Genomic DNA, 16,416 nt, shown 5'->3' with positions numbered 1-16,416 from the left:
CACTGCAAGACAAGAGAAAGATTGTGTGTGCATTATAAATCACATACAGAGATACATATAGAAATATATCACACAAGTATAAATTCATATGCAAGGGTCCTCGGGTAATGACTTCCAGATGAGTGAACCATGTTATTTTTTAATTCAATATTTATACAAGCCTTAATGAGTCATTCCTAAAACAGCTCCTATTTAAATCCAGAGAGGAATATCTGTATCCATTAATAGAAAGATTCCCTCTTTCATCTGTCTATAATCAAATGAAAAAATAAAACTGACTCAGCTATTCTAAATGTCAATATGATTGAACCACTATATCCATTCAATTTATTTTCTTTCCCTTCTTATATGATCATTTCTGAAACTAAATCAGCTTTTTTTTTATTTGAATTACCATAATAGCTTTAAAGCTAGTTTTGGGTTTTATAGTACAGCCTTTAAATCCGAACCACTGGTACCAATTTACACGAGATGGTCAGGGACACACTGCTGACCACCAAATAATATGCAAGCAGTGAATGGCCTTAGGACCGAAAGGAAAAATGTGTCCTGCTGCCTTGTGTACCACACAACACCATCCATACCCAAAATAAGCTTTACATTTACTAGCTGTAGGAGAGAGTTGGAATCACTGACTTCACATTATCTCAGCGCCTTACAATGCTAACTTACCAGCACCATCTTAAGAACCTAAGATTATCCCTGCTTATAAGTAAACCACTGCTTCTCAGAGGAAGATAATGATCTTTTCTCCAGCACCAACACTCCCTTCCCGGCTTTATGGAAAGGCCAGGATCTGCACAACTGGAGCACATCAACACAATTACTTTTTACTCTTAAAATAAGACAGTTGGTAGAGATCAGTACAGGAGCAACAACATGAGCAGCAGCTCTCTGAAATGTAGAGCTCAGCAGCAGAGTTTACACTACTTCACCACACACACCCTTAAGCAAATACATTTTATTTAATTGCTTATGGCTGCTGGTTTATTTCAAGTAGAGAAAATTAAGCAAGGTCCTTTGTGAACATATGCAGCTGTATGCATTTTATTTGCAAAATCGAACATACAAAGTCCAAACAGCAGATGTACAATTTCTCAGGCAATGGAATTTAAAGCATGGTGCTCCCATCCTTTTTAGCAACACCACCACTGGTGAGGTTCAGGGGACTTCTGGATTACCCTCAAACTCAACCTCTTCAGTAATTACTCACATGGTTTGCCTAACCTGTTCAAGCATTCTATAAGAACCTTTTTCCGATTGGCCCTTTTGGGTTCATGAGCCCACACAACACTAGTAGTGGGGTACACTAGCTTAGCAGTAGATATATTCCCAAATTCTTGCAGCACTGTTGAGGTCTCCTGACCCTGTGTAGGGGGATAGCTACTGAGAAAGTACTACGCTGTGTATTGAGCCATCAGTTTGATCTCACTAAGGAGAGGTAATCCACTTCATCCAAGTACCGGTATGTTTCATTATAGTGATATTCCAGAGTTTGGGTTTCTGCCTCCTCACTGGCATCTCTACCACATTACTGACATCACCTTCCTCAACAGTAAATGTCGATATGCCATTTGTAGCTCTTTGAAACACTGAACTCTCACATCCTGCATACAACTTATGTCAAAAGCACATTACCTTCCATCTGGCTTTACACACTCCGCTTTCACTGACCCATCATTAACAGCCTTTTATGTTGCTGTTCTACTTGCATAAGATGCTGTTAGCTTAGTCCTGAAAGTGTTTCAAACCCATTTTCTCCACTGTAGTATATATATATATATATATATATATATATATATATATATATATATATATATATATATCTCCCACTGAAGCGTGAGACTGCAGGATACAAAGTTTGAAATGGCTTGTCTTTCAAATATGCTGCCCATACGGCAATCAGTTTCCAAATTTAAAATGCAACATTTAACAGGTCAGAGAAATTTTTTGCCCACACTGTCATTTATCCTGCACACTTGGTATTGCAATGCTATAACGTTTGCATCTATTGTAGCAAATAGGTTAAAGAATATTTTTATGGATCAGAACTATAATGGAAATTTGACAACTGTTACTCCTTCAGTTAGTATACTGAACACTTAGTAAACTTCGGCGTAACTGTTAAAATGGGTTAAGCGTGCTGATCCCTAGACTGTTTTCAGACCGCCAGGTACACAAGGCACACAACTCTTACACAAGAACTGGGCACAATAACAGACAATTATCACAGGAACCATATAAGGCCTAGCCACACACACCTTTTAAAAGGCACACTGAAATGATCTTGCTATCCTTTACAAGTACTTAATAGTGCTCAGCTCCCAAATCAAACAAGACCATACGATTACCCCAGTGTAAGTGTGTGTGCTCCCATCCAAAGACTTGCCTTAAAGACAAAGTACTTTGCTTGACCTGTGGCAGTAACAGTCCACAAGATGTGAATATATTGAGTTAGAAACTTATCCCTCCAGCAAGTCTCACTTATTAGTTGGTGTAAATTTAGGTCCCTAGTAGGGCTGTTTGATTTTCTATTTCTTTGCAAAACCAGTGCCTCTGCAAAGAGGACTGGGTCTTTCATGGCTCAAAAAGTGAGACACAGGCCACCTCAGAGCGGCTAGTAAGCTACAGAGTAGAAGGACAGTTGTGCTAATCTGTCGGGATAGTTGAAGATTCAAGATCTTTAATTTTTTTTTTGGTTAAAAATCATGGTTCCTTTCCAGTTGAGTGATGTGTACATACCAAAGGCAAAAGTGTAGTCAATGATGGGACTGATATGGGAAGAGTGCAGTGCTACGATGACTTGAAAATGAAACGGGGCAGATAAGAGACAGACAATGAAGGGAAACATGAAAAATCCTGACAATAGTGCAAGCATGAAAACATGATAAAGCAGGTGGGAGCTGTACATGTTAAGTACACATCTCTCATATCTGTAGTGGTTTGAAGAGGAGCACTTTCTTATAATGTATGGAGATGGGAACACTTTTGGTCAAATGGTACAACACTGCATGTTTTTGCATTTAGTTTGAGACCATTTTCACGATGTCAGGCAAGTGCATTTTCCAGCTCTTTTTGAAGCAGTTTAGTATCTGTGAATAATTGGATGGATAACAGAGACCAGCTTACACTCGTATGCAAACCTGGTCAACCACACTTCAAGAATATTGGCATGGATGTCTACAAAATGCCAACAGGAAAGGATCCAGCACCGATCCCTGTGGTACCCCTGCAAGTTAAAATTATACATTCATAAAATGCATCTGTAGCTCTCACTGAAGGAGATGCACTAGATAGCCAGTTTGCAATCCAGCTAAGAACAAAGGGACTTGCTGGTATTATTGAAAAAAATTAGACAAACATAGTGCAAGGAGGATGGTGTCAAAAAGCCTTTACTAGGTCAAGATAAACAGCACCATACAGTGTTAATCAATGCACACAGATTCTAATTTTCACAAAGTTTAGAAGTTCAGAAGACAACACCTGCACCTAACAAAAGCAAACTACTATGTTACTTAAGTTGCCTATATCTGCATAAAACAAGATCCGATATGATACTGTCCATGGTTTTGCATGGAAGGCTGGTGAACCTGTAATTACCTGGGTCAGCAGAGGCCCATTCTTGCAAAAAGTGATTCACAATGGTAGTTCTCTAGACTTCATGCACAAACTAATTGGTTAGGCAGAGGTTGAACAGCTTAAAGTAAAAGCTCAGATAGTGCAAACTCGGCAAGGATGGTAATGCATGGTAATGCAGCCTGGTACATTCTCGGACAGACATTATGTTTAGCTTTGGAAATTTTTTACTCAACTAAAATGTTCAGTTTCACTAAATGTGGGCAGGTGGAGTAAATCTGTCCAATATTTTTGCTATACGTCTGGATTAGACTATGCGATACCTATAAGCTTGATATATTACTGAACATAAATGTCCCAACAACTTGAGACTTGTAGTTTCCTTTGCTGTATGTACTTTGCATAACATTTTCTAGAAGTGCTCTCAAGCTCTTTGCTGGCATGTTTCAGTGTGGTTTTGAGATGGCAGGTGGGGGCAGGGATTTCTTATAACTTTTCATAAATTTTCCTTTTTTGTTATACAGTTTAATAGTATAGTAGTTCCAGCAGACTGATTTATTCCTGAAATCACCATTATATTTAGGGTGGATGGGTACACACTTATCTATGAGGCTGTTTAGATGTTGGTAAAAACTGGAGAGGAATGAGGCACTGCTCTCAGTTGGGTCTATTTGTGAGGAGTTAGAAATTTTTGGATAAGTCGTCTTCAGGGAAAACTTACTTCAACTTGTAGAAGTCCCTAAAGATGGTTTCATTTGGTACTAGGATGATACCACTAAGCCTCACAAAGAAGGCAATTCATTTGTGGTCAGATTTATCAGAGATGTGGCGATGCATGGTGGGGTACAAGCAAGGGCTAGGTTGGCAAGCACCAGGTCATGCAAATTACAGCCTCCAGTGGGTGCTTTACAATTTGCTCCAGTGCATTTGCATTTACCAAGTAAATGAAATGCTTAGCATATCCATTTTTTAGAGGTGCATGTGCGCCAGTCAATGCTTGGGTAACTGCAGAAATCCAGCAAGGAGGTATTTGGTTTAATTTTTAACCGCTCAATGGTGTTAAGGTAGTTTAGATGCTCTGGGGGGGGGGGGGGGGGGGGGCACTGATGGAGATTTTTAGCAAGCAATAAAGAGATTTATCTGCATCTCCAGGAGCTCCAAATTAGGGATGTAGGTAATATGACATGAAAGGATGACGTTTCTGACAAATACACGTATTCCTTCAGTTATCAATAGCCTGGAGGCACAGCAGAGGGACTGCTGTCACTGCACTGAAACCATGCCTCAGCAACTAAACAGATAGGAATGTGTTCAGGTCACTTGAGGGCATAAAGTTCTGTTTAACACCTGGCATTGAGTACTGTCACTATGACAATGTCTGAATTTGGGTTTGAGTTTGCTGTGTACAATTAGTCTAACAATGAACAATAACAGGGCATCAAAATAGAGACCTTTGTGTAAAGGTGTGTAACTCGACTTAACAGTAGTTCTCTGCTTCGATAATTAAAATTTTGTCAAAAGTGCAAAAGTCATGGACAGCAACCCTCTTTGCATGACAGCAACAACCACAACACAATAGATATAGATATAGATAGATATAGATAGATAGATATATATATAAAACATGACCACCAAGTTAATGTAATACTGCTGTTATGTGCATGTGAGGTGTGTGAGTAGTTTGGTTCACTATTTCTAATACAAGTGTGGGGGGGGGGGGTTACATAGCAGCAAAAGCAACAGTACCTTGTGCGACTTGAAAATAAGACTTAAGTAGCAGCAATGAAAACAAACATGTTTAGAAATGCAGCTTCTATGCATTAAATTTTAAATTACTTGTACGCTGAATCACGCATTACGAGACTCTGAAAAAACACTTAACAGTGCTCACTTCCCAAATGGAGCAGCACCATACATAAGCCTGGTGTACATTTGTATTTACACAGTTAATCATCAAGACTAGCCTTAAAATGTAGCCAGAATAGTACTCTCACCTGTAAGGATACCCTTAAGCTGGAATATATTAAGTTATCTGGGAAACAGGTCTTATTTGTGGGTTTAAACTGCCCCTAGTGTAGATGTTTGCAGAACCACTAGTTTTGCAAAACAGGAAGTCAAGCAGAATTTTAGGGCTTTCATGGCTCAAATTGTTGCGAAGCAAAAGTATCAAGCCAGCAGTGGGCTACAGAGTAGAGAGTCTTATTACTCTATCAAGATAGTTGAAGAATTTAAGGCCTTTAAATTTCCCTGGTTAGAATTCTTTGGAGCACTTCCAGCTGAACAATATGCTTGCATTTGTACTTTGTAGAGGCAGTATGATAAGGGAAGAGTAGAGCAGGAGGATGGCTTCTCTGGAGCTTAAAGATATTCCCTTGGAATTAACTGGGTCAGATAGAAAGATTTCCTAACAATGGTGGAAACACGACAACTGAAAGAGAGTTGCTTGCATAGTACACCAGTCTCTTTGGGAACTTACCTGCCAGAAGAGAAACATGTATAACATTATGAGGTGAGTGCATGAGAGCAGTCCCCCAGTCTCCCCCCCCCCCCCCCCCCCAAGTGCAACTGTTGCACTTTTTCCTGCATTAAGCTTGAGGCTGTTGTGGGTGCAAGTAATTGCACTTTGCAGTCCTTTCCAGAGAAGTTCTGAAGCAGTGGATGAGCAGATAACCGTGCCCAACTTGCACTCATCAGGAATCTTTACCAACCAAACTTCAAAGACAATGGCTTGCACATCTGTGAAATAAATGCCAAACAGGAGAGGGCCCAGCACTGAACCTCATGATACCCTACTAGCTACAATTTTATGTTCAGAGCAGTATCTATACAATTTTCACAACTTGGAATCTGTTGGATGACCAATTTATGATCCAGTGACAAAGTCAGTGGCCTTTGGCCAGGTCAAGATAAGCAGAGTGCACAGAGTGACCACTTTCTAGCATTCACAGCCATCAAAGCTACCTCTTAGAATCAGAGACACAAACATTACTGCCAATAACGTTAGAAGTTTATAGAATAAGTAAAAAATGCATGTTAATTCACTTTTTAAATAAAAGAAACTTACAGTGCTTGCAAGCACCAAGTGTAGCCCACCACCTTTTCCTCGCAAAATCTTCAAAATCATCAAAATCAGGGAAAGTTGAAAAGGCGTGCACTTTTTAATCTCGTCAAAGAAGCATACCAATTTCAGGAGACAAAACCTACCCTTCTCAAAAGCAAAATGGACTAAGGTCTACATCAGTTAACAGTCGGTATAAATGTGCCCAATAACTCTGCATACAAGGCTGGTAAGCCTATAATTATCCTTACAAAGGGGATTTGTGTAGGGGAGTCACAGGACACCTCTTAACTGTCCATATTTTCACCTTATGTTTCACCTATTCCTCAATCTCTAAACAGCTGAACACATTGGAGTCTCAGACCTCATATCCTCCAGGCAATGCATGCCAGTGCAAAACCTTCTAGTTTAGTAATTTACAAGCTTATAAGAGTAACCCCCCCCCCCCCCCCCAATCATTTTTGGCTTTCTCCAAAACTTTTACATTAATTAGTTGAGAAGAATATCACATAGTATCAGGCATAAACCTTTTAGCCAGGCTTTGTGTACCTGCAGCAGACCCCCAAAAGGGAAAGGCTATTTGTTATTACACTTTTAAACTTGTCTGAAAGCACATAAGCAACACAGCTAAAGAACTAGGCAATGGCATGCAAATCATAAACTGGAAAAGTATACAAGTACATTTAATACAAATATAAACTGAACTATTTGTTTTTAAATAAGCTTATACTAACCAAACGCATGCAAGCACAGTAAACCTTCAATCAAATAAACACTTTCCACGTTTAATTTCAACTAAAATGCGCATCATTTCAGATTTCACCTCACTTTTCAAATCGTCATTTAACTACACCAAACTTACCAATAACACAGACTTTTAACAAATAACAGAAATACTTCGTCAGTTTAATCTCTTCAACAGATAATCCTTACTACTTAAAAAATTCAAGCCTTCCCACAACTCATCAGCAATCGTCTGCGAATCAAAATAATAATCCGCGCACTGTGATGACATCACAAATATCACTAGTTTTTCAAATTAATATGTATACGAGAAAAAGATAATGAAGGAAGGCCAAATATATATAATGTTTATTACACCAACTTCATGCATTTAAAAGTGTGACCGTTCAGTTAAATTATGAAATATAGTTCAGGAGAACGTATTGAGTACTGCTAGATTAGTACTAGAAAGTAAATACTGCTGGTACAAATTTGAAACTAAGATAACTGACGTCTTAAATTAGTACGTAGTAATTGTATACCATTCAGTTTTGCTCGAGGGAGCAATGACGCAAATTTGGAAGAGTTTTTCAATATTTGTGTAAGTCATATACCGAGAGAATTTAATAGTTTTTTTTTTTCTCATCAAAACGTATTCTCCGTGCATTAATAGTATACAATTGAAATATGTTGGCGTTATTGACTGACTGTAATCCTCAGTAAATCAATTACCAGAAAATTAAAAAAGTGAGGCGGTAAAATATGAGACAAAAATCAGTGGCAATGGCAGGTGAGAGGTGTGCTCTCATCTGCTAGCGCTATGATTTTTGCCCTCAGATGTAGATTTTCTCCTTTTAAGTTTTTAATTGTTTTATTTTTCCTTACGTTACACCATTTTGAGTGTGCACATTGTTTAATGACTGGTCTACCAAATATTCCTCATCACTACACGGTCTAGCAAGGGAAGACGAAAAGGTATTATGATGACAATACACCTTCCCGCTCAGTTTTAACTACTTACAAATTTCGAAATGGATAAATGTGTTTCCAAAAGTAATATTATTTCACATTGTTGCTTGTGCAGGTTGTGGAATACTCTCCATATCTTTTCCTGAGTCATTAAACCTATTAATATTCACAAGACATATTGCTATAACAGCAAAATTAAAGATCCATTAAGAAACATAAAAAAGAGAGGGAGGGACAGAGTATTTAAACAAGTTAAACAAAACATTGAGGGGCAGATCCAGTACGTCAAAAACTGCATAATTTATTTCTCGTCAATAAAGACTTGTTTAATTCAGCATTTTAAAAATATTGCAAAAACATCCATTGTGTGACAAAAGGAGGTACTGCCAACACAGCTAGATGGAATGTTGTAAATAATTATATGTCATTTGTGAATATCAAATTAATTTATATAAGATGCTTGTGTTACAAAGAAGCTAAGAAAGAAGTTGCAATAGCAAAGAATAGGGCATCGGAGGCACTACCAACTTCTGGAAAGTGACTCAGTAAGGAGCACAAAGAAACTATATCATATTGCAAGGCAAAAACAAAAAGATAAAGAAGATAGTCAGACACCCTTCATACGGGATGCTAGCAACAGCCTACTCACCAGTCCACAGGACATCAAAGGCAGATGGAAGTAGTATTTCCAGCAGCTTCTAAATGAAGAAACCCCCACAGAAGCTGTACTGTCCCAGAAACAGCCTACGATGAGAGAAGAAGAGGATCCCAACTTAGAAAAAGTAAGAACAGCACTAAGGAAGATGGAGTCAGGGAAAGCAGCAGGGTCAGATGAGGTCACAGCAGATATGATAAAGATGCTGGGTGAGATAGGGGAGAAATGGCTCCTGAGGGTACTAATAGCAGTGTGTCGAGAAAGGCATATCCCATATGACTGAAGAATAATTTATTTATTTTATTTATTTATTTATTTGCTGTTGGTTAACCAGGATAGTCCACTGGGCCAAGTGAACCCTTTTTCAGTGGAGTCCTGGGGAGAAAAGCTCCTTCAAAAATTACATGTTACAGAGATTTACATTATATAACATACAAGACATAACAAGGTATAGAGGTTACAATGAGTAAAGTTAATAACAACATTTTTTTTTTTTTACAGAAGGCATTCAGGATGACAGATGATATTAAGAAATTGATTATGAGCTGAGTAGAGAAGGTGAGGGTAGTAAGAATACAGGAAGTGGAGAATGCTTATGTGGGGTGGGAGCAGGAGCATTCCCATGTGGATGTTAGATAGGAGTGAAGTGATTTTTTAAAGGTTGGAAGGCTAGTGATGGTGCGAATGGAGGGAGGGAGAGAGTTCCATAGTCGAGCTAGGGTAAAAGAGAGGAGGTTATGTCCAGGGGGACGAAGGGGTCTGTAGACTTCTATTAGGTTTTGATTAGTGGATCTGAGAAGTCTTTGAGTCAGGTGAATTTTAAAGGTAGTGGATAGGGAGGGACAGAGGGATGGTTGGAAAATGAGTTTGTGTGCATATGTGAGCTGAGTGTAGGAGAGGTAGTTGGGAAGTTTGAGCCAATTTAGTTTATGGAGTGGTGTACAGTGATGTGTTGAAGCTTTGTTACTAGTGGTGAATTTGGCTATTTTATTGTAACAGACAGATAGTTTAGTTTTAAGAGATGATTGTAGATTAGTTAAAAGAGGGGCACCATATAGGAGAGAGGGTAAGAGAAATGTGGTAGAGAGAGTGAGTTTGGTAGCTGATGAGAGGAATCGTTTGTGTCTATAGAGCAGGCCAAGTTTTTGGTGTGTTTTTTTTTAATGTTTATTAGTAGATGGGATTCGAATTTAAGTTTATAATCGATTTGAACTCCTAGAAGTTTGGTTTCAGATACCAGTTCAAGTGGAGTATTACTTTGACTGGTGATGGAGAATAGTTGTCTATCAAATGTGCTGGTTTTAGAGGTGGTAAATATCATTAGTTTTGATTTAGCTGCATTAATCTTTCATCCACTGTTCTGTGGTGGAGAATGCTTCTTGAGTGAGTTTTAGGAGGGTTGGAATGGAAGAGGCAGCACAGATGATTGTAGAATCATCTGCGTATTGGATGATGTTAGCATGGGGAATAGAGTGATAGTAATCATTTACAAAGATGTTAAAGAGGAGGGGGCCTAATATGGAGCCTTGTGGGACACCTGTGGGGGTGTTTAGGAAAGAGGAGGTGGCTTTTTTCCATTTGACAGCTTGTTGCCTGTTTGAGAGATAGCTGGTGAACCAAGTGAGAGTTGAAGGTGATAGGTTAAGCTTTGACAGTTTAATGAGTAGTGTTGAAGGCCTTGGAGAGATCAAGTAGGATGGTAGATACAGTGAGACCAGAGTCTCTAGCTTTATTCACTGTTTCAAGGAATGAAAGGAGGGCTGTCATAGTGCTATGATTAGGGCGGAAGCTGTGTTGAGTAGAAGTTAGTAGGTTGTTGTCTAATAGTTAGGGAAGGAGTTGTAGATGGATACATTTTTCTAGAATTTTTGAGATAGGAGAGAGGATGGCGATGGGCCAGAAATGCCAGTATACAAGAACAAAGGGGGCATTCACAACTGTGGGCAGTACAGAGACATCAAACTCTACTCTTACCACATTGCATGAAAGTTCTGGAGAGGCTGATTGATAAATGGATACGCAGAATACTAGAATGTAAGATGGGAGATGAACAGCTCAGATTCAGATCAGGATGCAGCACAATTGACCCAATGTTTGCATTGAGACAGATACTTGAGAAGAAGCTAGAGATGAGAAGAAAGTCCAACTGGGCATTCCTAGGCTTGAAGAAAGCATATGACAAGGTCCCAAGAAAGCTGATCTGGGCAGTACTGCGGTGGCTTGAAGTCCCAGAAACATTGGTAGAATTTGTGCAGGCTATGTACAAGGACCCAGTGACTCAAGTACGGAAAGTGTTCGGCCTCACAGAGGGGTTTCTAGTGGGAGTGGGTGTACACCAGGGTTCAGCTCTGAGCTCACTACTGTTCATACTGGTGATGGACTACATTAGCAAACAGGTTGGAGGAGACAGATCAACAAAGCTGCTGTATGCAGATGATCTGGCAGTACAGACAGACTCTGAGCTTGAACTTTAGCAAAGGATAGGAGAATGGAATGCAAATCTGAAGGCACATGGGATGAAACTAAGCACAGACAAGACAGTGGTAATGACAGCAAATTGGGGAAATCAGAAGAAACTGAGAACAGAGATAGAAGGGAAGATAGTGGAACAGGTAAACAGCTTCAAGTATCTGGGAGGGTTGGTTGAGGAGAAGGGTAGTCTGAATGAAGAGGTCAAAACTAGAATCAGAGGGGCTGCAGCCAACTGGCACAGAGTATCAGGTGTAGTCTATGACAGAAAAATGCCAAAGAAGCTGAAAAGTAAGGTGTACAAGACAGTGGTGCGACCAGTGCTACTGTATGATACAGAAACCTGGGCAGTAAAGGCAGAACAGCTGAAGAAACTAGAGGTGATGGAAATGAAGTGCCTGTGAATATGGTAGGATGCACACTGTGGGGCAGATGAAAAAATGGGGACATAAGAGCAAATGCAGAATAGATCAAAGAGAACAGATTACGGTGGTTTGGGCACATGTGTAGAAAAGCAGAAGACAATCTGGTGAGGAAGATTTGGGACAGACAGGAAGAAGATAAGAGGGAGCAAGGACATCCAGCAAAAAGGTAGATGGATTGTGTGAAAGAAGATCTGTGACAGTCAGGCATGAGTGTTGAAAAAGGCAGGAGTGTGGCACTGAATCATGAGAGATGGCAACAGTTAACACGATACCCCAACCTCATGTAGAAAAATGGGAAAAAGGGGGCTGATGATGATGATGATGATGCGTGTGTTACAAATGTATTAGAACTGTATGTCATGTGTATATCAAACTGCCCTGTACAGATGTTTATGTTGAAAATGTATTTGTAAAGAGTTTATGCTTAAAATGTATCCACAGTGTGCCCTACCAGAAGAAAACAGGAATGTACATGCACTATTGTAACTGTTTATATGTTAACTGAGGAAAATGGAGGATTAACCTCAGTCCAGCAAACTTTAGAAAAATATTTGAAATTAAATCACTTTATAGGCTAGGCTGTAAAGTAGCTATTTGACAGGTTTCAATGCAGCTAGTCTGTACTAGGAAGCTTTCTGTGTTGTCTCTGGGTGAACTAATTGCTACTTTGGAACCATGAAGGAATGCAATTGTTTTATGACTTCTAGCACTTGCTAAAGATATGAGCAAAATCCCTTGTCTGTGTATTTTACAGGTAGATACTAAATACTGTCAGCTGCCCACAATGGGGGGTTGCATGAGAACTACAAGGTAGATGACCAGAAATGATGTTATTCTGCAAGCTATCTCAGCAGTAATATTTTAGATACTATTTTGAGAAGTCTGTTAGTGAGACAGAGTATTCTGCATTTTGTCTTTGGTCCTGGCAACAACAATAAGAACCATTCACCACATCATCTGCCTTGCTCTAAGTAATTTGCTAGGGTATAGTAACTCTCTCATATTCAGTCAGGAATATAGTGAAGCTTAGTTTAGATTTTGTTTTTCTTTATTTGTGTGAGTCTGTACTGCAATGTTATTTTAAATATTTCCTTTGGTTTTGAACTCTGATGTCAGTGTGAATATATACTGAGTATTTTCTTCTTTTATTATTTATTATTAAACATATTTAACCTTTCATTGTGGCTGATCTGTGTAGTGATATGTAAGTTTTGAAAGGACTTGCATATTTATTTTTTGATACTGTGTGGGCCACTCCTAATAGCCTTGATCTTGGTCAAACTAACATTTGTATTAATATTAATATTACACAGTAAAATTGGACACCCTTTGTTAAGGGCCCTAAAGTAGCTGATAAGGAGTGATTAGTGGCAGAGGTAACTCCTTTATAGTCTGGGCAGAAGGGGGGCATAGCTAGTAAAGCTGTACCAGCATTTCCCAGGTATGTGTGTGTGTGTAAATCAAACCTTAAAGAGTGTGTGTGTCAGTTACTTGGGCAGGGAAATGAAGCACTAGCTGGACAGAAAGATTGCTGGAGGTCTTGGCTTGGTAACTCAGCTGAGATCTCAACACTATAGCTGTGCCAGTGGGGAGTCTTATTGGGGATGTGGAGAAAGAGGGAGAAACTATCCCTGGACTGACTGTGGTCTCTGTGTGCTCTTAAGGGAAATTTTACTTGATGTGTGTGTGTGTGTGTGTGTGTGTGTGTGTGTGTGTGTGTGTGTGTGTGTGTGTGTGTGTGTGTGTGTGCACCTGTTATCCTCCCAGTGAATGTCCTCCACTGATGACAATGGTGAGGATTGAGGTTTCTTGATTACTGGTTGGCAATTGTGATTCAGTGGTGTGGATATTGAACTCTTGTAGCCTGTAAACAGTGGTCACTAAAGAAGGTGTTCTACTCTCAAGCAGTCACACTGTAGACATTCAGAGTTTTATATATGCAACTGGTGCATGCCAACCTGACTAAAGTGGAAATTATTGCACCCTTAGTGACAGCTGCATCACAGACCAGCAACCAGGAAGACAGTCAGACTGGCCTTGGAGGTGTACCACTCTCAGAAAATAGACAGTTACATTTTTTCTCAGATGACTTAAAAATCCATCTGGAGTTAAAGAAACTTGAACTAGAGGCCAAACATTTGGAAATATAATCAGCAGAGAGACTGCAGTTTTTGGAAGCTGAGGAAAAGGAGAAACAGATGACATTAGAACAGGCAGATAGACTGAGATGTCTAGAAGCTGAAGAAAATGGGAGGCAGAGGCAACATGAAAAGGAAATTCTCTTCGCCAGGGTCATGGAGGTAATGGGGAATGGAGTAACCAAACCCCAGAAGGAATAAAGGTCAGTAAATCTCTTCCACAATTTACAGAGGGTGATAATTTTGATAGTTTTATTCATATGCTTGAAAGGGTATGTAAATAATATAATGTTGACCAAGGGCTGTGGGTACAGTTCCTGACCCCCTTAATCCATGCTAAAGCTGTAACTGCTGTTTCCAAATTGTCTGATAATGAATGCTTAAATTATAATACAGTTAAATTTTTTTTATTGGAATGCCTTAAGTTAACATCTGAAGCTTATAAAAAAGTTTTGTGAGGAGAGACTCAAGGCAGATGAAAGTGTGTGTGATTATATTGCTGAGCTAAGCACTTATTTTGGTAGTTGGGTGAGTGGATGTAGGTAACCACTTTTGAAGGGCTGGTAGATATTTTGGTGAGGGAACAAGCCCTTAGCACTTTGCCTGTGGACATGAGAATCTGGTTGGCAGATAGAGAATGCAACACCGCAGATGAGTTAGGGAAAAAAGGAGACCTATACCTAGGAAGCAGGGCATCACTGTCCAGGAAAGGGATACCCAGTGCTGCACATGGGTATAAGGGAACCCATGGTGGACAACCTAAACCTCACCAACAGAGACCGCCAGTAACAGGGGAAGCCACTTGCTCAGCTACACAGCTAGGATCAAGGATTAAATGTTTTAAATGTAACCAGTGGGGCCATGCAGCACATAAATGTCCATGGAGGCAAGGTGGGGAACAGAAGGTAGGGGAGCCAGCAAGTGGGAATGACAGAATGCCAGTGGTAAGCTGCCTGGAGACAACAAGGGTACCAAGCTACCACAAGAGGTTATATCTTATCTTAGTAGATGGGAAACAGGCCACTGGTAAGAGAGACACAGCCTCTGAACTAACCATTATGAAACCTGCAATGGTTAAAGAGGAGCACTACTTGCTTGGGCAGTCTACTCCAGTCAGCACTTTAGGATGTACCCCATTCCAAATACCTTGGCTTAGGTTCATCTTGATTGGGAAGGTGGAAAAGGAAGCAAGCAAGTAGGTGTGTTTCAGAATATCCCTACAGATCTCCTGATAGGGAATGATTTTGATAATGCAGTACCTTGTGTGCATGCAGTTACATGCAGTCTGGCATGGAGACAGGCATGTGGGTCTGGTATCCTGGAGGGACCCAGACAGACTGCACACTTGAAGCCTGGACTGGTGAAGTGGATACTTCAGAGAGGGAGCTACCCTGTAACAATGAGACTGAAGGTGACCCATAGCTGCTGGTGTGTACTGATATTCCCTTGGACAGAGTGACTGCAAGGGCAGAGGTGAGTAGTAGTACCCAGGCTGACAGTGAGACACCACTGTCAGAGGATACCAGACTTCCTGTAGAAGGGGAGCTGGGAAGGTTTACAAAGAGAGAGTTGAGACAGGCTCAGCTGTCAGACCCTAAATTACAAAGCTTGAGGGAGGTAGCTAGGGAGGTGCCTGATTCTCAAGAAAAATGGGAATCTGTATACTGGAAAAAGGGTTACTGTATAGAGACTGGACCCCTCAGGTAGGGCTAGAGGGTGAGAGAATGCAACAGTTAGTAGTGTCCACAGCCAACCATCTGGCACTTCTAGCCATATCCCATGACATTCCATTTGCAGGTCATATGGGCATAAAGTGTGTCAACAGACATATTATGTGGAACTTTTATTAGCATGCAATTTTCAGGGATGTGACAGGCTACTGGAGGACCTGTGAGTTGTGCCAAAAGGTAGGCAAAGCAGAAGAAAAGGTCAAAGCTCCTTTGGTGCCTTTGCCTGTGATTGAGGAACCATTTCAGGGGGTAGCAATGGATATTGTGAGGCCTCTGAGTACCCCAAGTGCCACATTAAAGAATTTTATCCTAGTGGCATTTGATTATGCTACCAGATACCCTGATGTGATGCCTCTGTCCTCCTTTGAGACAGAAAATGTGGCAAATGCTTTGTTAGAGATTTTCAGCAGGGTAGGTTTCCCAAAAGAAATACTGACTGATAAAGGTGCCAGTTTCATGTTAGACCTGCTGACATGTGTGGGAGCGCTGTGGGGTGAAGCACCTAAAGACTAATGATCTGGTGGAGAGGTTAATCTCTACACTAAAGACCATGCTACAGGCATTTTCAGACCAGTTTAAGTGAGAGTAGGACAAATATTTGCCCCATCTGTTGTTTGTGTACAGAGAGGTGCCCCAGGAGTCCACAGGTTTTTCACTCTTTGAGTTGCTGTAT

The 16,416-nt window shown here is 40.2% G+C and overlaps 1 protein-coding gene across 3 annotated transcripts in view; it reads right to left on the bottom strand.

The window, feature by feature from the left end:
* The window catches only part of LSM6 (LSM6 homolog, U6 small nuclear RNA and mRNA degradation associated), a 217,836-nt gene extending 209,330 nt beyond the window's left edge, over nucleotides 1-8,506 (bottom strand). The window contains exon 1 of one of the 3 annotated variants that reach the window (XM_044062233.1): nucleotides 8,379-8,506. The gene's annotated coding sequence lies outside the window, so the exon portion shown is untranslated. Of the gene's footprint in view, nucleotides 1-7,368; nucleotides 7,388-7,496; nucleotides 7,644-8,378 lie in introns of those variants that run through there. The other 2 variants (XM_044062232.1, XM_044062234.1) reach the window with 2 other exon arrangements.
* Nucleotides 8,507-16,416: the final 7,910 nt, after the last annotated feature.

The sequence above is a fragment of the Protopterus annectens genome, chromosome 2.part1 (genome assembly GCF_019279795.1).
Source record: "Protopterus annectens isolate FY-2018-M chromosome 2.part1, PAN1.0, whole genome shotgun sequence".
Taxonomy (NCBI): domain Eukaryota; kingdom Metazoa; phylum Chordata; order Ceratodontiformes; family Protopteridae; genus Protopterus; species Protopterus annectens.
The sequence above is the reverse complement of the archived record's forward strand: the minus strand, read 5'-3'. Positions and strand labels throughout refer to the sequence as shown.